The 22,192-nt window shown below is 33.6% G+C and overlaps 1 protein-coding gene across 2 annotated transcripts in view; it reads left to right on the forward strand.

Moving 5' to 3' along the window:
- The window catches only part of adarb1b (adenosine deaminase RNA specific B1b), a 321,626-nt gene that overhangs the window by 84,421 nt on the left and 215,013 nt on the right, over window positions 1-22,192 (forward strand). The gene's annotated exons all lie outside the window — the stretch shown is intronic.

Below are 22,192 nucleotides of genomic sequence, written 5' to 3' on the forward strand. Positions count from 1 at the left end.
GTTTAACTCGATAGTGAAGCGATCAGTTTTTCCACCAAAAGTCCGCCATGTAAATAGCAAATGCGCCATGGCACAACACAACTGACTTTATAAAGGGAATGGGAGATGGGACTCTGATTGGTTTATTCTCAAAATACACCCAGAACTCATTAAGAGAATAAGCTCAACCATGTTAGGCACAGAGCATATTTATCAGTTCTTAAAATAGCTAAAGTGGATTCGAACATGCCCTTAATGCTTTTGCGCCATGTGCTTTAAACTTTGCACCTATATTGTTAAAATGGAACCCTTTTTTTATTTATCTCTCGCTCTTTTTAGCTCTTTCTTTTACTTTAGCACTTTCTTTCTTTCTTTATTTATTTTGCAGTGCAGAAAAAGACCTTCTCGCGGAGCAGAAATCTGCTTAGAAGTGAAACGGCAGCTCACAAAAGCATTTCTCAAAACTTATGCACTATTTCAAGCATGGCTTGTGTCTTTTTCTTTTCTTCTTTGAACTTTTTTCTAAAAGCATGCTCTTCATCCGAGCGCCTGTAGACCACAGGATTTGATCCATGTGTGATACAGCAGGTTTGAGAGGATCCAGATCGTCTCCACAGTCACGTCCACTGCCCGACTCCCAGAGCCATGCTAGATCAGCAGCAGATTACAGCCGTGCTTTTCATTTATTCTGGAGACGCATCAATGTGCCATGCCGGAGCAGCCAATATTCCTTCAGGATACAGCTTAAGTGAATCAGCCTGTGAGAAAAGCCTCTTGTTTGCAAGCGCCGCACACACGCCATCAACACACCAACAGCACACCTCTGCTATCCATTTACTGGGCAACACCAGACCCAATCCATCCACATTCTGTGTCGGCTTTTTCTTGTTCAGCAGTGAAGGCTACTAGATTACACTCTAAATTGGCTCTGGGTGAGAAGATCTGGCTGGTAGTGGTGGGAGATATGGACTTCTATATAATAGTATATAAGTCCATATCTAAGTCCATATCTCAGAAGGCGGTTCAAAGGGGGGAAAAAAAAGAAACAAGCTATCTTTGAAATAGTACACGAGTTTTGAGGAACGCTTTTGTGAGCTACCATTTCACTTTTAAATAGGTTTGTACACTAAGAGAATTCATTTTATGCAGAAAGAAAGAAAGAAAGAAGGAAAGAAAGAAAGAAAGAAAGAAAGAAAGAAAGAAAGAAAGCAACATGTAAAAGGAACTAACAAAATTAAGGAAAAGCAAAAGAAAAAAAGAAGTAAGACAAACCTATAATCTTTCTTTCTCTTTTTTTCTCTCTTTTTTCTCTTTCTTCAAGAAGGTAAAGCACAAAAGAAAGTGGAGAAATTCCAAAAGAAAGAGAAAGCAAGCGCAAAAAAGAATTAAAGAAAGTAAAAAGTGCAAAAGAAAATGAAAAGAGTGCAAAAGATAGTGGAAAAAAGTGACTGGTATCGCAAAAAAATGTGAAAGAGTGCAAAAGAAAGTGAAAGCTCAAAAGACAGTGAAAGTGCAAAAAAAGTGGGGAAAAAAGCAAAAGAACAAATTTAAAAAGCAAAAGAAAGTGGAAAAAGTGCAAAAGAAAGTGGAAAAGGCTAACGAAAATGGAAAAAAAAACAAAAGAAAGGGAAGGAAAGTGCAAAAATGTGACTGAAATTGCTATAGAAAGTGCAAAAGAAAGTGAAAGAGTGCAAAAGAAATTGAAAAGCGTGAAAAAAGTAAACAAATCAAAAGAAAATGAAAAAAGTGTAAAACAAGGTGGCGGAAAGCGCAAAAGAGTGCAATATGTACATATTACATTTATAAAAATATAATTTCATATATTGTGTATATATATATATATATAAATATAATTGTGTAAAACTAAATTGATATTATTATTATTAATATTATTATTATTATAGAATTATAATAATATTATAAATAAGTGTTTTACACAGTTATATTTATAAAATTGTACATAAATATGTACATATTGATTACTTTATGAAAAATCATAGTTATTTATATTTATGGTTGATATTTACAATATTAAAGTAATATACAGTAAAACCTTTAGGTTAATTAGTTAACAACAGTGATATAATAATAGTCAAACATTTGCTTTTCATTTTAGATAAAAATAATAAATACAGTAAAACTTATAGGCATTTTGTTATCCTTATATTCACAATAATAATTAGTTAACAAAAGTGATAATTATAGTCAAACATTTGCTTTTTAAGTAAAATAATTTATTTATATACTATTTTAACTTAATAAATCAAAATTATTTTAGTTGAATTGCTAATTTCACTTTTGAGTTGTTTATTTATACACCAAAAATGTATAAAAATGCATAATTTAGTATAATAAAATAATCATTCTATACAGTAGTTTTTATATCAAGTAGTAACGGTAGAATAGTTTCTTTCATAAGTGAATAAATGTTCTTGATTTCTCTTATGTCATGAACAAATGAACAAATGTTTTCTGAGATGCTGTTCTGGTTTGATGTTTGAAGTCTGCTCAAGCTTTTTTTAATGACTAATTTGAGAAACACTGCATTGTGGTCATTGTAGATAATTCTGTAGGATTGCTTGTAATGTTTTTGTAATGTAACTGATCCTCAGCAGTATGTAATTTGCCGCCACTATGAAAGGAGGGATTAAGAGCGACTGTCAGTCTTGCTAGGGTTCATTCTGAGTGCCATGCTTAACGTAATTGCATGTTATCACGCAGAAGAAGCTTAGAGGAAGCACCTCTTTTCCTCTGGCACCTTTTTTTTATATATTTATTTTTTTTAACCCAAAGAGTGTGATCCGTTACATTCAAACAAAACGCCAGTGTGTTTCTTTTCAGTCGTTTCCATTTCACAGTTGGACGCTCGCTGGTCTGTTGTTGTCTGCAAATGTGAAGTCTTTCTGAATGAGACTCTGGCTAATCACTTTTTCTATACGACTGATTCGTCGAACCTCAGCGTAATGACGTTTTGTTTGTTTATTCAATTGCTTTGTTTTTTTGGGTTTTTATTAGATTTTTAAATATAAATAATTTATTTTATTAGGGCTGCACGATATTAAAAGAATTTGACATTGCGATATTTAGCTTTTCTGTGATTTAAAAAAAAAAAAATATTGCAAAGTGAATATAATCATTCCACAAGATGACTTGAATATCTAAATTTGAATCAACCTCCTAATTTTATTGTGATTGCGATGATTTCGTAGGCTTGATAACCTGCATAGTTGCATGTTTTTATTGAGTCTAACTGTATTAGAGTATAAGTTGAATCAATTGTAAGCAAATAAAACTGCATAGTCTACTTGAGGGATGCACCGCTACCTTTTTTGGAAGCGATCAAATCCCGATACCAATATCAACCGATACAGATTCGATCCCGATACTGTGCTTTTTATTATTATTATTATTATTTTTTCTTTCTAAGCATAACACCGTTTCTATAGTTCTGGTGATAAACTTCTTTAGTAAAAATAACAGAACTATAGACCTGCTGTATATGACAGATGACACAATCTAACTAAAGACATGATGCTTGCTGTAAACTAGGCTACATTATTTGAGCATTCATTATGACATTGATCTGTTGTGGTCCAGCTCGTTTCCTTTTTTTTTATTAAGATTTTTCTTTGTAATCTGCAATAGGCTACCACTATTGACCCTAATCAAAACACAAACCGGTCTGTTAAATAAAATATTAATTTAAATAATATGAAATATTCACAGTTTCAGAGTTAACTATATTAGGCTAATTTTTTTTTTCTGTTAATGAATCCATATTGCGCAAGTCAGTTTCACTTTTAATAATTTAATCAACCAATTTGACCACGATTAGCCAGGCTTTACAAACTATTCACAACACTGAGGGTATTTCCCTCGGAAGAATAAACTCAGAAGGATAAGAGAGCAGAAACTTTTACGATTACAAAATAATTTTACGGAGTGGCGCACGTCGTGTCTGCAGTGCTGGTGCATGAATGAAGCGATTGATACATCACTGAGACAGTTCGCAGCCCTCTGGTATCTGCGGACACCTCCGAAGCACAAAGGGAAGAAATCAGTGTGTTGAGGATTTGTCCAATGTATTATTGAGCCTTATCTAATTTAAAGTTTCAGGTAGGCCCACTTGGTGTGTGTAGAGCAGGTAAAACCCTCTCTACTCCAGTGTTGCGAATGCTATCTGCTGATTCAACAAGCACAGCACAACATGATTTAGAAACAGCAATGAACTCCATGTTGCAGGTCAAAATGAACCCATTTTATTCAAAACTACATCCATTTCTCCTCTGATTATTAAAACTAACAGGAACAAATAATCTTGGAGAAAGTTTCTTGTGTTGTCATGAACATGACGCAGTTTGAATTGTGAATGAATGGAGAATGATTGACAGATGCAGCGGAGGGAAGCACTAAAGTGAGCATGAATGTAATCACGTGAATATTCATCTGTGCTTCACTTTAAACTATTGAATGGCTTCTGAACATTTGAGATATAGTAGGCCTACATGACAACTTTCTAGAGCCTTATAATAGGCTACCTTCATGGCTTAGTTGGCTTATAAGCACAGAGTATAGCGTACGCACAAGTTCAGATTTCGATTGGTACCCGCTGGCTGATAACCGATCCAGCAAAAATATGCATTATCGAACCAATATCCGATTCAAGTATCGGAATCGGTGCATCCCTAGTCTTCATTGTGCAAGTTAACTGCAATACGTTTTCATTATTATTTCATATACACAAATTATTTAAAGACAAACAAGAACTCTTTCACTCTTGTGGTTCAGCTTTACAATCACTCAACAATATGGTTGTTGGTCAGCTGTAATTCCACTCAAATTTCCTGAGGGAAGAATAAAGTGAAGCTAAACTTGACATTGCAGATCCTGTGATGTGACTATTGTTAATGACCTCATTTCAATATCAATGCTGAAACGACATATAATTCAGCCCTAGTTTATAGATAGAGAGATGGATAAAAATAATATATATATATATATATATATATATATATATATATATATATATATATATATATATATATATATATATATATATTTATAATGCTTTGATAAATTCTACTTTATCTTTTTATTAGTTTTTATTTTTTCTTGTATTTACTTTGTTTTTAACAATTATTTATTATTGAATTTATTAATTAAATAATGTGTTTGTTTGTTTATTTATTTATTTGTTTGATTGTGCTGTCTTTTTTGGAAAATAAAAATAGGCAAAATACACTTTGAAAAAAATACAATATTAAAAAATAAAAATAAAAGTATTTCTATATATTTTTCCTATATATATTTCAATATGTAACTACAGTTGAAGTCAAAATTCTTAGCCCCCCTGAATTATTAGCTCCCCTGTTTATTTGTTCCCCCAAATTCTAACGGAGAGAAGATTTTTTTTTCAACACATTTCTAAACATAATAAATTATAATAATAATAATAAACATAATTTTCATGATGACAGTACATAATATTTAACTAGATATTTTTCAAGACATTTCTATACAGTTTTTTATATTGTAATATTGTATAATGATGGTTTGTTCTGTAGACTATCGAAAAAATATATAGCTTAAAGGGGGGCTAATAATTCTTACTTTAACTGTATGTGAGGGGAAATCAGAAAAAAAATCTTTGTAGATATGTTTGTGCATAACCTACTATATTACATATTTAGTATATAAATTATGTATATTATGGTACATTTAACCATAAATGTAACTGAATCTAAATTTAACATAAATTTAACCATAAATGAATAAAGTTCAGAGAAAGTAAGACAATTTCTTTTTCCATCTGAAAGTTCCTCAGTTCACGTTTTCAATATTCAGAAATAAACAAATTTTCTGCAAGTTCAACCCGATTTCCTCAACACAACAAACCTGTCCACAACATTACACCACTTCAGTTGTATATGAACGTGTTCAGCTCTTAGCATGTTTCCTTTTAATAAATCCCTTCAGGTCATTTCAGTGACATTGTCTCGTTAAACCAGATTGATGTTTAGTTCTATGTGGAGCTTGTCATATCTTTTTTTTTAACACCACTTTTTCCCAGTGGTACATTATCACTCCCTCTGCTGATTAACGAGTTCGAACTTTTCGCCGGAGCCAATTTGGTTGACAGAGCTGTTGCTCCAACCTGCCTGAAATAGAGACCACACGGAGCGAGATGAATTTTAATCAAGCCCGTGCTCAATTAGATGCCACAAACAGCATGAATATGAAATTACCCTTGGCCTCATAGATAATCTGCGACAACAATCAGAATTGATCTTCCTCATAACTGACGGTTCAGGCACAGATCAGAGACTGAATGCGTCTGTAACTGTCATCAACGCTCATTGAATCTAGAGCTGTTGTCCCACAGTCATTGATCCTCCATTCTATCAGGATGGGGGGGGTGGAAGAGCAATCCATTAGTAGCATGCAGAGTAAATCACATTTGTATTGAATTATGCAATTTCGCATAGAAGTAGAAAAGAAATGTAATTTCATGATGACTTGAGTGTTGGTCTCAGCAATTCTGTTTGATATTAAATTAAAATTTGTTTCATTTTCTCTCTGTGTGTGTGTGGGGATGCATCAAAATGAATATTCTTGGCCGAATGCAAAACCAGATATTCTGGATGCTCTTAGCCGGAAAACAAAAATAAAAATGCTTTGTAATAAATGAGCAATTTAAAGTAATACTTTTTACATTTTAATTTATACTCGTTAAAAAAACAAACAAAAACACAAGCTTGTGAGCATGTGCAGTTTAATCCGTAGATGTGTATATGTGTACATGAGCAGAATATCCATAGAGCAAAATATTAAGCTATTTACAGTAGGATTTTAACGCAGATTCAAAATGCCCTTGCACAGCTCAAGCCATTGAAATGAATGGGTTTCATAAGACAGTCATTTCCATTTCTGATCATTTTTAACGGCTGAAAATTTGGTGCACCCCTGGTATTTTATATTACATTTTATTATATTGCTTGTAAGACTGATTTAAGCAAAACATGATGATGGACAGTATTATAAAAAACATTGTATGACCATTTTTTCCAAGTAAAATGTTTATTAGAATCAAAAATATCTTAAATTAGTTTTTACAGCCCTTATCAGAGCAGAATATTAAGCTTTTAAGGATTTTGACCATTGTGTGCATAAGCTAGCTCTTGCGCTTTGGTCAGCACAGCAAGAAAAAGCTCCCCCCTAAACGGCACAAGCCACTGAAACGAATGGGTTTTATAATGCAGTGCTTTCCATTTCTGATAATTCTCAAAGGTCGAAAATTCAGTCCATTCCTAGTATTTTTATATTGCATTTTATTATGTTGTTGCATGACTAATTTCAGCAAAACATGAGGATGAACAATATTATAAAAATATTGTGACCAATTCTTCAAGTAAAAATGCTAATTAGAATCAAAATATCTTTAATTAGTTTTTACAGCTATTATTTGAGCAGAATATTAAGGACATTTTTGATGTTGACCATGGTTTGCACAAGCTAACACTTACGTTTTGGTCAGCACTGCAACAAAAAACCCTTGCACAGTTCAAGCCATTGAAATGAATGGGTTTCAAAATGTAGTGCTTTTTATTTTCTATCATTTTTAACGGTCGAAAATTTGGTGCAGCCCTAGTATTTTTATATTACACTTTGTTACATTGCTTGTATGACTAATTTAAACAAAACATGAGGATAGACAATATTATAAAAATATTTTGTATGGCCAATTTTTTCTAGTAAAATCTTCATTAGAATCAAAAATATCTTAAATTAGTTTTTACAGCCCATATTAGAGCAGAATATTAAGTTTTTTAAGATTTCGACTATACCACGTACAAGCTAGCTCTTGCGTTTTCGTCAGTGCAGCAACAACAAAACAAAAAAAAAAACATTGCACAGCTCAAGCCATTGAAATGAATGGGTTTCATAATGCAGTGCTTTCTATTTCCGATTATTCTCGGCAGCCGAAAATTCTTTGCATCCTAGTATTTTTATATTACATTTTATTATATTGCTTGTTTGACTAATTTAAGCAACAACAACAACAAAAAAACAGACAACCACAACAATATTATGAAAACAGTTTGTATGAACAATTTTTCAAGTAAAATATTCAACAGAATTAAAAATATCTTAAATTAGTTTTTGCAGCCCATACTAGAGCAGAATAATCTGGTTTTTAGAATTGTGACTTTGGTGCACACAACCTAGCTTTTGCGTTTTGGTCAGCACAGCAACAAATAGCCCTTCACACAGCTCAAGCCATTGGAATGAATGGGTTTTATAATGCAGTGCTGTCCATTTCTGATAATTCTTGGCAGCTGAAAATTCACTGCTCTTCTTGTAAATTTTTATATTAAATTTTATATTTGCAAAAAAAACAGCATTTGTAACAATATTTAGTTTGTATGACCAATGGAGTCAATATTCTTTAGAATCTAAATATATTTAGTTTTTACATCCAATCAGTAAAAATAATTAAAGTCTGCATATTTTTAAAGCAAAAAAGCAAACAGATCAAAATGTTTTTTTTTAAATACATTTCAATCTATTCATAATCAAAATGATGTAAAAAGTTAGAACAGGTCTTCCTCTGTCTGTAAATGTCATCAACGCTCATTGAATTGAGAGCTGTTGTCCCGCAGTCATTGATTCTCCATTCTGTCAGGACGGGGGGAAAGAAGAGCAATCCATTAGCAGCATGCAGAAGCTCGTCTCCATCTGACTGAAATGTAATTTTGACAGAGCGAAATCCTGTCAGATTTCCCCTCTCCCAGCTGAAAGTGTCCCCTCGGCCCCGGGCCTGCGGCTCAGGGAAAATTGAGTGCACTCCTGCAGAATTCAATATGACATGCTGGAAATAATGGGCTCCTGTCGCACAGATATCCATCAGACAGACCCGCACCCTTGTAGACATTCAGCTGCAATAAATAATAAATCATGTTTGGACGATATTAATAAGGTCGCTTGAGAGATGGCCATTGATTTAGGGGCTGCGAGGTTTGAGAAGTGGAGTGATAGTGTCTGTTAAAAAAAAAAAAAAAAAAAATTATTTTGGTGTTGGGTGCTTTAAACTGATGACAGCTTGTTACCTTTAAAGGTCAATGTTCATTTTTTTGTCGGCTTACCCCCTTTATTAATCCGGGGTCGCTACAGTGGAATGAACCGCCAACTTATCCAGCAAGTTTTTACGCAGCGGATGCCCTTCCAGCCGCAACCCATCTCTGGGAAACATCCACACACACATTCACACACTACGGACCATTTAGCTTACCCAATTCACCTGTACCGCATGTCTTGGAAACCGGAGCACCCGGAGGAAACCCACACGAACGCAGGGAGAACATGCAAACTCCACACAGAAACGCCAACTGAGCTGAGGCTCCTACTGCACCACTGCTTCGCCCAGGTCAATGTTCATTTAATTGAAAATGGTCATTGTTTTTAAATATTGGTATATTTTTATGTTGCTTCATACCTGTGCAATTTGCAACCTGTGCAATCTTCTGTGGACCCCCCCCCCCCCCTCCCGTTAAATGGAGCTTTTAAATGATATAATACAGAAATATACCAAATGACTGAAAGTGTCATTAAAAGTTAGTGTAAAAAGTTATTGATCAAAGTGATAGAGAGTGGTATTATTGATATATTATGATATTGTTTCATCTCATTCGATATTAATTATTGAATATTTTTTAATAATACATTTAGGAATATTAGGATTTTAACCAATTTATTTAAATTTAAAGGCAAATTTTATTTAATTACTAAGGCAAATAGTTTTAATAATCAAAATCAAAAATAATTAAAATATCTGATCTCTTCATAATAAAACAAACTCAAGTGTTAAAGAGACTCTTAAACTTGATAAATAAAATGTTAAAGTGTGTGCAACGGTAAAGCGTAAATAGTAAACAATCAAAGCAAATTTTAAGGTGTGAATAATAATGATAGAGCAAATCTCAATCTCTGTCAACAACACATATTATGATCATTTCTGAGCTTTTAAAAAAAGGAACCAACCATCATTATTTAAAATCATACTGCAACATTACAAATTTTAAAGTTGAATAACTGCGTTACCACTATGCTAAACAATCTTTCAGATGCGGTGCTAGTGGCTTGGATGCACAAGAAAAGAAACCAAAAAGCCATTCAGGCGACATCCTTGCATGCTTTATTTACAATCTCCTCACTGCTGCTATATAGCACTCATTTTCATGTGTTGTTATTCTGAAATCAAGTGACAAGCACAAGTGCATGGCTTCTTTCACCCTTTTCAATGTGCTGTGCACTTGTGCTCCCCTGCCATCTTTTTGTAACTAGGTGACCATTAACCGTTTTCTCAGAGGATGACAAACGGACAAACCATTGGTGCAGCACTGATACAAGTTTATGGAGAAAAGTAAAAAGCACTGCAGTGTTTGAGTGCGCTGTGTTTGTCTGAAGTAATTAGTCTGCCGTTATTACTGAAATGTGTACATTCCATACAAAGTGTGAAGCAGATTCTAGTTAATTCTACTTACATGAATCATTATATTACATATATCATTATGTCATGTATATATACTTACATGAAAAGTTGGGATGTTTTCAATTAGGTCTTCCTGGAAAATGCTCGCGCGTCTAGTGTGCGCCTCCATTGGATATGACAAACTGACACCCTAAGTTTGTTGGCATTGCTTCCTAGGCATGCACTCAGCAGCCACAATTTAATAAAACTATAGTCTCCATACCGAAACTTCATAGCAAACTTTTTTTATAGATATTAACAATGGTGTTCGGTCAATTAATACCGATTTTTACCTTCCAGCGCTAATGTAAAATAATGTAAATTAAATTGCGTGTTTTTTTTGTTTTTTTTTACAAAAAAGTATATGCATGACCGGTTTTTAAAAATTAAACAAGTTAAATAATAACTTGTTAAATACAAGTTAAAATATGATATATTTATTAAGATAACAGTATATGTTATTATAAAAATACCCTTTTATAAGTTCTCATTGAAAACCATGGACTGTTATTGGGGGTTGTTACAACATTTTCTTAATTTTTTCAACTTAAATAACAAACAATCATGTTGTTAATAATGTCAATGAAGTTACCATTTATTAATTCTAATTATTATTATTTAAAACACACTATACAAGGGGGAATTTAAAAATGGAAAAGGTCAAATGTATTAATATTTGTTAGTAAGACCCATTTCAATTTTTAAGTAACAAAGCATTATGAAAAGCATCAAAATATGAATGTATTGTTCAACACATTTTATCACAAAAAAAGAAACGAATTATAAGAATTAGCATGTTTTTAGTCTTCAACAACAGCATAGATGCACAAAAACAGACACAATAATAAAAAGTAAATATGCCATGCAGTGCAAGTCTCTGTAAGTATTATAAAAATTAGCATGGTGTATTTTTAAAGGCTACAACAAAGTTGAAAAACCACAGACAAAATAATAAAAAGTAAATATGACATCTACTGTAAGTCTTTTAAGATAGAAAGGGCCAAAATATTTCTATGGAAAAGTAATTAGGGTTTTCTGACAGCATGAGGCTGAGAGATGTTTTTTGTTTGTGGGTATTCCTTTAAATATATCATTAACATATCAAGGCAAACCAATGCTATTTAAATGCAAATGATCGTCAGTGTTTACATTAATGAAGATGATGATGGTGATGTTTTCTCTGTGCGTGTGTAATTGTTACAGACTGGTTTGGTATGCAGAGGCAGATACGCTGTGTGTGTGTTTCTGCTGAATCAGCAGCTCTTTAGCACTCATTAGGCCTGTAATGTCTTAATTCTGTTCCCTCCACAAAGCCCTACTGACATCCCTAATAATTCTCCTTCTGAAATGTATCACACAATTGTTACCGGTCGGGTTAATAAGCTAATTGACTAACATAAACCCCTTTTTGTTGGTAGAGATTGTCAGATATAAAGTAAGGGCCTGAAAAACACACTCCGATTACATCTGGGCGTTTTTTTTTTTAAACCTGCATTATTTAAAGCGACTGCACCGCTGAGAGAGCGTTTTGACTACAGGGTTATTTATATTATGGGATATTTATTCAGTCAGGCGGGAACCAAATTACACAATCTCACGCATTCCTGTGTAACACCGGAAAAATGTGCTGATTCGCTGAATGTTTATTTGCCATTTATTTTTATCTGAACGGACTTGGAGATTTTAAGGAAACAAAATTAATGCTGTAAAAAGGTCAGAAATGTTATAGAAACAGGTTGGCATGATTTTAAAGCAAAAAAGCAGAAGGATATTTTATATGTCTGTTTGTAAATTAGCTTAAAAAAAACTTGCTTATGCACGTGCATATGAGACACAGGTGAACACACAAATTTAACTATTGGGTGAAAAACAAGCACTGACAATACATGAAAAGTTCTATAGTACTATCCATTGTTCTATTGTTCTCTCTATTGTTCTACCATTCTATCTATCCTTCTATCATTCTATCTATCATTTAATCTATCGCTCTATCATTCTATCTATCGTTCTATCTTTCCATCTGTTGTTCTATCTATCTATCTATCTATCTATCTATCTATCTATCTATCTATCTATCTATCTATCTATCTATCTATCTATCTATCTATCTATCTATCTATCTATCTATCTATCTATCTATCTATCTATCTATCTATCTGTTCATTCTTTTTACCCTTCTATCGTATTTATTTGAAGCCAATACTGGAAAATTGACTTAAGAACTGTGGGCATATTAGGCACAGGTGAACACAATCATTGAATTAGTGAACTACTAGGTGAAAAACAAGCACTGGCAATACAAGAAAGTACCATCTATCGTTCCATCGTTCTCTCTGTCATTCTCTCTATCATTTTTTTGTATTTATTTTAAGCTGAAACTGGAAATCATAACCCCCAGGGGTCGAAGTCCGCGTATACACGTTTGAGGCGTCTTCTCCTGATAACGTCGAAAATAACTTCAATTACACTTTCAGTTTTGATCGTACAGATAAGAGCAATACATCAATTAAATCTGTTAGGTGGCTACTTTTTTTGTGTACATGCACAATAACAACAGAAGTGTGTGCTTTTGCAAAATAAGGAAAACAAACTGTGTAGGCATTCATTCTTTACTCTCTCCGCAAACTGTTTTTAGAAACGAATCAGTAAAATGCACTGAAACTCCGCGAATACAAAATGGGGGAATGGTGTCTCTTTTGGAGATCCTAACCGATTTCTAAGTGAAGTCCGGGTGTGGATGGGTTGGTGGATATCTGGGGCTGGGTGGTGCGCTGTTGCAAAACCGCCCAAATTTTTACTACCTGCCTATATAAATTTTTACCCGCACAATCAAATTGAAAACCGTCCAATTGGCAACAGTGTTTGTGAGGGGTGCACTGTATAGTGTTTACCCTGAGTGTTTACATGGTCATACAGCAAGTAACACAACAAGTTTGGGCTAGCTTTTGCAGATGGACTTTGCATAACAATGCCCTTAATGGGTGAGTGAGGGAGTGTCTTTTGTTTCTCTTTCAATGAAAGAAATTATTCATGACCATTGTCACTCACGCATAGAGCTGAGATGAGCTAAAAGAAATTTAACAAATTGTAATTGGATTTATTGTTGGCTTTGAATTAGAGAACTGAATAATTTTCACATTAGTGTGAAGTAAACATTCTAGCCTACCAAACTGGTTACTCAAAAGTCTTGTTTGGGCACATTCAGTGTGTTTTTTTTTTTTAACCTTATTTTTTTTAACCTTATTTTAGCTACATTTTTTTCTCCAAGACTTACTAACCAAGTCATTATTGTACATTCAGTATTATTGTATTACAGTTTGTGCTGAATACAAATAAAATACATGTTGGCCAGTACTATGTAATAAGTAGCTGAAAAAAGCAAAAATTTCATGGCATTTCAAAACACCTCAGAGGCCCCAAAATCACAACAGTACCCCGAGGGTTAAGATCAGTGGGCATATAAGGCACAGGTAAACACAATCAATAAATTAATGAGCTACTGGGTGAAAAACAAGCACTGGCAATATGTTCTATCTATTGTTCTTTCTGCCTGTCTGCAAGAAAAAAACAAAACAGAAGCATGTTAGAATTAAAGGAATCAAAAAAGTCTGCACTACTCGTTTTTCAAGAAAGGAAACATGCGAAATTTATCAAAAATATTTAAAAAAACATAAAAAAAAATCAACTCTCTCTTCATCTTACAACCAATTTTTATCTCAAAGGCAGAAAAGGAGAGAAAAAGGCTGTTTTTTTGGGGGGGAGGTTTTTTGCTCACATTTTGAATCATGCAGTGTTTGAGGACAGAAGCAGAGATTGTTGAGCTGATGTGAAAGGCAGACTCTGTGGTTTTTGGGCCAGACTGACCAAAAGGGTGAACAGAGTGTCAGTGTTGACCGCAGTCACTAATCACTCTCTTACTGCGGTCAAATGTCTGAAAAGCCATGTGAAATGGAAGTATTCCTCACAGTAGGGAAATTATCTTCTTGCACATCTAAAAATTTAAGATTGGATTTAAAGGGTTAGTTGACTGATAAATGAAAATTGTGTTGTTAATTACTTACTCAAAAATACCAAAAAAGTCTTTAAAACAGATTTGGTTCCTTCAGTTTATTATCAAGCTATGAGAATACTATTGCATGCATAACAATTTTTTATTTTTTTTAGCAAAACAAAAATGACGACTTGAGTCAACAGTTTCTTCACCTCCGTGTCAGTATATTGTGCACATTCATGAGCACTTTGCAGTGGTGTATACCCACCACAGTCCCGTGCGTGACTTTATCTATTTAAAACTAGGGGTGGGAATAATACACCAGAGGAACAAACAAGTGTGACATATGATCGTGCGCCCTATACTGACACTGAGGAATTAATGAAATCAAAGACTTTTTATTTCAGTTTGTTTACACATTTCAAACTGAAACATTGGGCTCTATTTTGACGGTCCATGCGCAGAGTGCAAAACGCGGGGTGCAAACGCTTTCAGGGCGTGTCAGGACGCGTTTTTGCTAATTTAAGGACGGGAAATCTGCCTTGCGCCGCGGTGCATGGTCTAAAAGGGTTGAGTTTATTTTCTTAATGAGTTATAGGTGTGTTTTAAGAAAAAAACAATTAGAGTCTCATTTCCCATTCCCTATAAGAATCAGCTGCGTCGCGCCAAGAGCGCATTCGCAATTTACAGGACGCAAAGTAAGTCTAAGTGGAAAAACTGAGCATTTCACTAGCAAACAGTTAACAGTTTTTTTTTTTTACAGAAAACTGTTAAACAGCATCTACTGCATGAGAATGAGAGATAATGGATCACTTTCACTTTTGCTCTCGGATAGGGAAACCTTTACGCACAGACATCAATTAGTCTATAAATAAATACTTTTGTTTGTTAAGCGCAAATATTCGTTTCAAAACTATTTCTAAATTCAGTTTTAATTTCCTGCAAACGAATAAATGAATAATAAAAGCAAAATGTGTTCAAAAACCTGAGTTATATCCTAAAACACATGCTGTGCACCTTATGGTCTAAAACCTGACAGGTGGGCAAATCTAAGCTTGTTTTTAATAAAACAAATATAAATATGGATATAATAAATAATACTGCTAATTATAGTAATATTATACAAAAGCAAATTGTTATGAATGAACTGAAAAAGCCTCCTGAGATGAAGAAGACATAAAAGCAGTGGTTTTTCATATTTATGTAGGCTAGAAAATCATATGTTTTGTAATATTTTAATCCTTTATATTTATATTCTATATCTATTCTTATTATATCATATATATCCTTAATATTTAAAATTTTTCATATGTAAAGATATTTGCCTATTGCTCTCTTGTGCGTATTAAGCAGTGCGTAAGCGAGGCGCAACTCAGCGCCGGAGTTTAGACCGGGTTAGTTTTGGTCTAATGAAAAATCTATTATAGATTCTCAAAATAGCAACACGCCAGCGGTCCGCCTCAGAACGCCTCCCTTTTTAGACCAGAACACCTATGGGCGCACAAATGAGCGCTAATGCATTTGCTATTTAAACAGCGTAGCGCATCGCCTCAAAACGACTCTTGCGCCAAGCTGAAACTACCAAAAGACTACTGCGCCACGCCTTGCGCCACACTGCGCCGGGTGTATGATAGGGCCCATAATATTGATTTGTGGGTTTACTTTTGTGTTCCTCCTCTCATCTTTTACTTACAGCAAACTAACAGTTGGAGGGGCATAGTTAAGCATATTTCACTCAAGCTGTCAAACTGACACAATCAGAGAACGACTGCCATTCTAGAGCAGCTTGGTAGATTTTTGTTAAGTTTATCAAGAAAAGAACCATTTTTTTTCATGGAGTAATTTGTTCACTAACAAAGAGCACTAGCAAAATAAACTTGTTAACAGTTAAATTAAAATAGTTTTTCTCATTCATATTTGACAAATATTGACACCAATGGAATTTAATTGAATAATTATTTGCATCAGAGGTCTGCTTTCTCCGTCCTGCTCCAGCTTTTTTTTTCCACACATGAAATAGCTCTCGCCAAGTTTTCTAAATAAATATGTTATTTAGGGATAAATAAGTGATGATAGTAATAAATAAAATTTAAGGGAACTTGTATGAAAACTGCAATTTAAAGCAATTCAATCAGCCTTTGAAGTAACATTAATACAATACTATAGTTTAAACGTCGACAACAATTTGGGAGTCAGTAATAGTCACATTGCAATGTGTCAGGATTACAGTAGACCTGGTACATCAGTTCATTTCTGAGTCGTTACAGTTTATCCATAATTAAATGAAAATTAATCAGTTGCTTGGGTTTTTAAGGCCTGTGTAAGCATTTAAGCTAGCTTAAAGCATTTGGACACAAGGATTCATTGCGTTTGTACACTCAAAAAAGGATATTTGCTGTTTGTTTAAGCTACTTACTTAAAACGACACGATTGTTGAGGCTTTTTTTTGTTTTATGTTTAATCCACTTAAAGTTGTAATCACTAACAAGTTAACTTAATTCCTTTATGTCACCCCAACACAAATCGATTGTGTAGCTTTAACGAACGTTTATACAATGAAGACTATTCAGCTTTAATTATTTTATTTTGTTACTGAATACTGTTAGACTCCTTCATTTGTGTATTTAGTTATCTATGCTTGTGATTATTTTATTAAATATATGCAGATGTCACTCCCCCACAAAATAATCCTAATCAATCTAAACTGATTCATTATTGTCCAAATAAAACCATTCAAGTCATCTTGTGAACATCGCAATATAAATCACACAATGTAGTTTTTTTCTTCCAATATCGTTCAGCACTATAACACATACTCCAAAGTACGGCTGCGCAATATATCATTTCAGCATCGATATTGCAATGTGCGAGTCTGCAATAGTCTCATCGCAGGCATCTGCAATGTAGTTGGATTACAGTTGAGCAGGCATTATGGTTACAACATAGTGGAGTCATTTCAAATTTGCAACATTAGAGTGAAAGTTTATTGTTTGCATGTTTTTAGGGCCTTTGAAGCAAACTTGAGCCATTTATGCAAAATAAATAAACGTTTGTTAATTATATATTAATTCAATTAAAATTATAGTGTTATTTTCATTATTATTATAAAGGAATTATTTCATTTCTGCTCACCATTTGATCTCGTCCCAACTCATCTAAAATTATGAGTTCTTTACAAACTATACAAGTCATCTGTTGAAATTGCATCTATATCGCAGTGAATGAAAATATTGCATTTTTTTTGCATGCACTATAGCACTATAATATGTTGTATTACTAGTCAACATTTAAATTGCCTGCTATTTTTGTGCTGTAGCTGTAAAGGATCGTGTCCATCTTTTGTCACTTTATCTGCAATTGTTTCTCTTCATCTATACTGTAAGAGTTCCCTGAGGAAAAACCTCTAACCCGATTCCCATGTGTAACCATATCCCGATCCTGCTGAACTCCTGGCCTTCTGCCTGCACATTGTGTCTGTCCTCCAGCTGAACAGCAGAGCAGGTATACCTGCCATAACCCGATCTCCGCCGACTCTCCAAACACATCTATTATTCGCAGACTGACATGTATTTTGGCAGTAATCCATGTCAGCTGCTAAAACAATCCTCTCGTCCCTCTGCTTCTGCCCGGACATTGATGTTTTCACAGAAAGTTGCCTGTGTGGAAAGTCGAGCCATTATTGTTTAGCTTTGTTTTGTTTCATTGAGGCAGAAAATAAGCCTGTTGTGCTTTACTTTACTTTTTTTTTCACCTGGCACTTCCACTTTTTTTTTTTGGGACTTATTATTATATTTTAAAAATATTTTCTTTTGTTTTACAGGTTTAAACATTAAGTGAAATATGGACAAAAACACAACATTGGGTTAAGTAAATAAATTAAGTTTAAATTATGCATGTTTTGTAACCCTAAAAATGGGTTTGTGCTTCAGGGTGTGTGCGGTGTCTTAAAATGTCTAAAATTTTCTTTCTTTCTTTCTTTCTTTCTTTCTTTCTTTCTTTCTTTCTTTCTTTCTTTCTTTCTTTCTTTCTTTCTTTCTTTCTTTCTTTCTTTCTTTCTTTTTTTTCTATTAATCGATATATTCTATCCATCTATATCATTCTATGTCTATCGTTCTATCATTCTATCTCTTGTTCTATCTATCGCTCTATTGTTCTATCGTTCTATCATTCAATTTTTCTATCGTTCTATCGTATTTATTTGAAGCCAATACTAGAAAGCTAACTTAAGGACTCTGTGCATATAAGGCACAGGTGAACACAATTAATGAATCTATCATTCTGTCTATTATTCTACCATTCTTTCAATCTATCATTATATCCATTTATTATTATATCCATCCATCCATCCATCCATCCATCCATCCATCCATCCATCCATCCATCCATCCATCCATCCATCCATCCATCCATCCATCCATCCATCCATCCATCCATCCATCCATCCATCCATCCATCCATCCATCCATCCATCCATCCATCCCGAACTGTGGGCATATAAGGCACAGGTGAACACAATCAGTAGATTAATGGATCTATCGCTCCATCTATTGTTCTTTTATTATTATTGTACTAATATTAAGCATAAAAAAACTCAACGTTAATATGAAATATTTACATTTTATATTATTTTTTAATGTTTATAATCACTTATTTACTCCAAACAATAAACACTTTATAGTAAAAAGGTAAAAGCTGATGTCCAAAAAGCATTTCAATACACTATCACTAAAATGTTACGGATAAATTCAATAATAAATAAAAGTTTATAATTTTTTTTTATTAAATAAAAAAAATTAAAAAATTAAGAATTTTGTTAGAAAAAATTTTAAATAGCAGCTCTTCTACTGTTACATATTCAAAAATGTACATTTTTATTGCTATCCATTCTGCCAACACTGAATTAAGACACATTAAATTGATAGTTAAATAACTTATAACTAAATTAAATAAAAAAATACAGATTTAAAATGTATCGAATAAAAATTGCCATATTACACTATTCAAAAAACAATGATCATATTATATTGTTTAAAAAAATCTACAGAACATATTAAGCATAGGACGACGGAGTGGCACAGTAAGTAGTGCTGTTGCCTCACAGCAATAAGGTCACTGGTTCGAGCCTCGGCTGGGTCAGTTGGCATTTCTGTGCGGAGTTTGCATGTTCTCCCCGCATTTGCGTGGGTTTCCTCCGGGTGCTCCGGTTTCCCCCACAAGTCCAAAAATATGCGGTACAGGTAAAATTGTCCATAGTATATGTGTGTGTATGAGAGTGTATGAGTGTTTATGTAGCTGGAAAAGCTGGCGGTTCATTCCGCTGTGGCAACCAAAGATTAATAAAGGGACTAAGCCGAAAAAAAATAAATGAATGAATTTTAGCATAAAAAAACAATGATATGAAATATGTACTTTAATTTATTTTTAGCCTTTTTTAAAATCAAGCAAACAGAGACAGCAGGTGGCTTCTTTCAAGTGCCACTAACTAGGGCATGTTTTGAACATTTTATCTCACTGATGTCACTACCGAGCATCAAGGTTTGAGTTCTTCCTGGCAATAGACTTGTTGGCATGAGAGAGTGTTTTACAAAGCAGACGGCAATCTTTTGAGCCTCAGACTGTGGTTCATAGTGAAAATTGGTTCCCTCATCATCTGTGGTGTAAAGAAAGGCTGTCAAAAGAGTGACTGCACCTCTTTGTTATCATAAACGCAGGCCTAAGAGCAAAAGGAAAGAAAGCTCAATAGAGGTTTGAAAATAGATGACATCATGGCCGCCCTCAAATGGAGATCTAAAAATAGGAAGCACATCGCGGTGAAGGAGACTGACAACACACTTCAATTAGAAGGCTGAGGATATAGAGACAAATGTATAGAGATTGTAAATAAATATGATAACGTCCCTCTGAGGGGTTTTATTACCGCTTCTGTTGACTGACAGGTGCTTTTTTGCTTTTCTTCAATGAAGATTTATTAAGCCACCAGTTGGCAGTTTAATAGCAGGAACTAGGGGAATTAATTAAATTTAATAAAATAAAACAAATAAAAAAAATAGAATAAAATTACTAAACAATTAATTAAATTAAAATAAAATAAATTATATATCATTTAATGTAAAATAAACACATACACACACGCGTGTATGTATATATATGTATATATGTATATACATATATATATATATATATATATATATATACATATATACATATATATATATACATATATACATATATATATATATATATATATATATATATATATATATATATATATGTATATATGTATATATATATATATATATATATATATATATACACACACACACACACACACACACACACACACACACACACACACACACACACATACACACACACATATATATTTGTAAATTATTGTAAAAGCAAGAATTTAACCAAAAAAGAGTCTTTCGATCAAAACCTAGAGAATGTAACTTATCTCACAAAAGATAATGATCAACCATGTCAAATGCTTTAGTGAGATTAATAAAATTTGCACCAGTGGGTTGACTTTTGTCAAAGGATATAAACACATCGCTTGTAAATTTCATTAGGGCTGTATTAGTCAAAGTAGAAAGTAGAAAAATTTGGTCTACAAGAATATTGAACATTTTAATATAATCCGTAATCTGATTATAAATCAATCTCCCGAACTTTCACTACAAATCAATGAAATACAGCTATAATTATTTGGAACGGAAGGGTCGCCGCTTTTAAAAAGAGAAATGATCTTAGCACTTTTCCAATTTAAGAGTACTGTTCAGGAAGATAACTCGTTAATAGTTTACTTAATCGATCTGTGTTCGAACAACATGAATGAATTAAGACACAAAAGCCGCTAAACGCCATTTCCGCCAAAAATAAGCCAATGACATTGAGCGAACGCTTTAGGCACGTAGTACATGTTTAACAAATATTTTTGCTTCAAATCATCTAAATCGCAGTATCTGCACATACAGAAATAACAGTTTGTTGGCAAAAGCCTCCAAAGGCCACTTGCCTTTGACAGCAAAAGCTGATATATTCCGAGAACCAATCAGAAGCCGCGTTTTGATTCACATGTTTTCAGTGTAGCAGCGCTCTGATTTTTCCGACTAACACTGACTGGCAAATGAGAGTTTTGAGGTAAAGGGCGTTTTCATTTGCCATTCAGTGTCAGTCGGACAAGTTTATGAAGTTTATTGAACTAAATATTTTAAAATCTACTTCTGAATCTAAATAAAACAGTCTCCTCATAAAAGCCGGCATATCAGCGTGCTGCTACATTGAAAACATGTGAATCAAAATGCGGATTCTGATTGGTTCTCGAGATATGGCTGTACAAAATGTACAAAAATCAAAATTCTTAAAAAAGGCAAAAGTAATGCAGAGCAATTTTACCCAAACGAAAGGTACGCAAAAACAACGAAAATCAAAATCCTGTCAGCAAAAACACACAAAAACGAGATCAAAGGAAAAATGAGATATCCCTCCGCTCATCCTGACGTCTTTTTAATATGACCATGCCACGTCGCCCAATGATAATAGACTGGTCTCCTGACCAATCAGCTGTCATGAAGGCGTACCTAACGGAAATGACAGGTGTGGAGAAAGAGAGAGAGAACGGGAGGCAAAAATACAACAAATATACGGCTACAACTGTAGCAATAACAATGTCAGTTTTTTCCAATATTGTG

This window comes from Danio rerio, chromosome 9, assembly GCF_052040795.2.
Source record: "Danio rerio strain M-AB ecotype USA chromosome 9, GRCz13ab, whole genome shotgun sequence".
Classification (NCBI taxonomy): domain Eukaryota; kingdom Metazoa; phylum Chordata; class Actinopteri; order Cypriniformes; family Danionidae; genus Danio; species Danio rerio.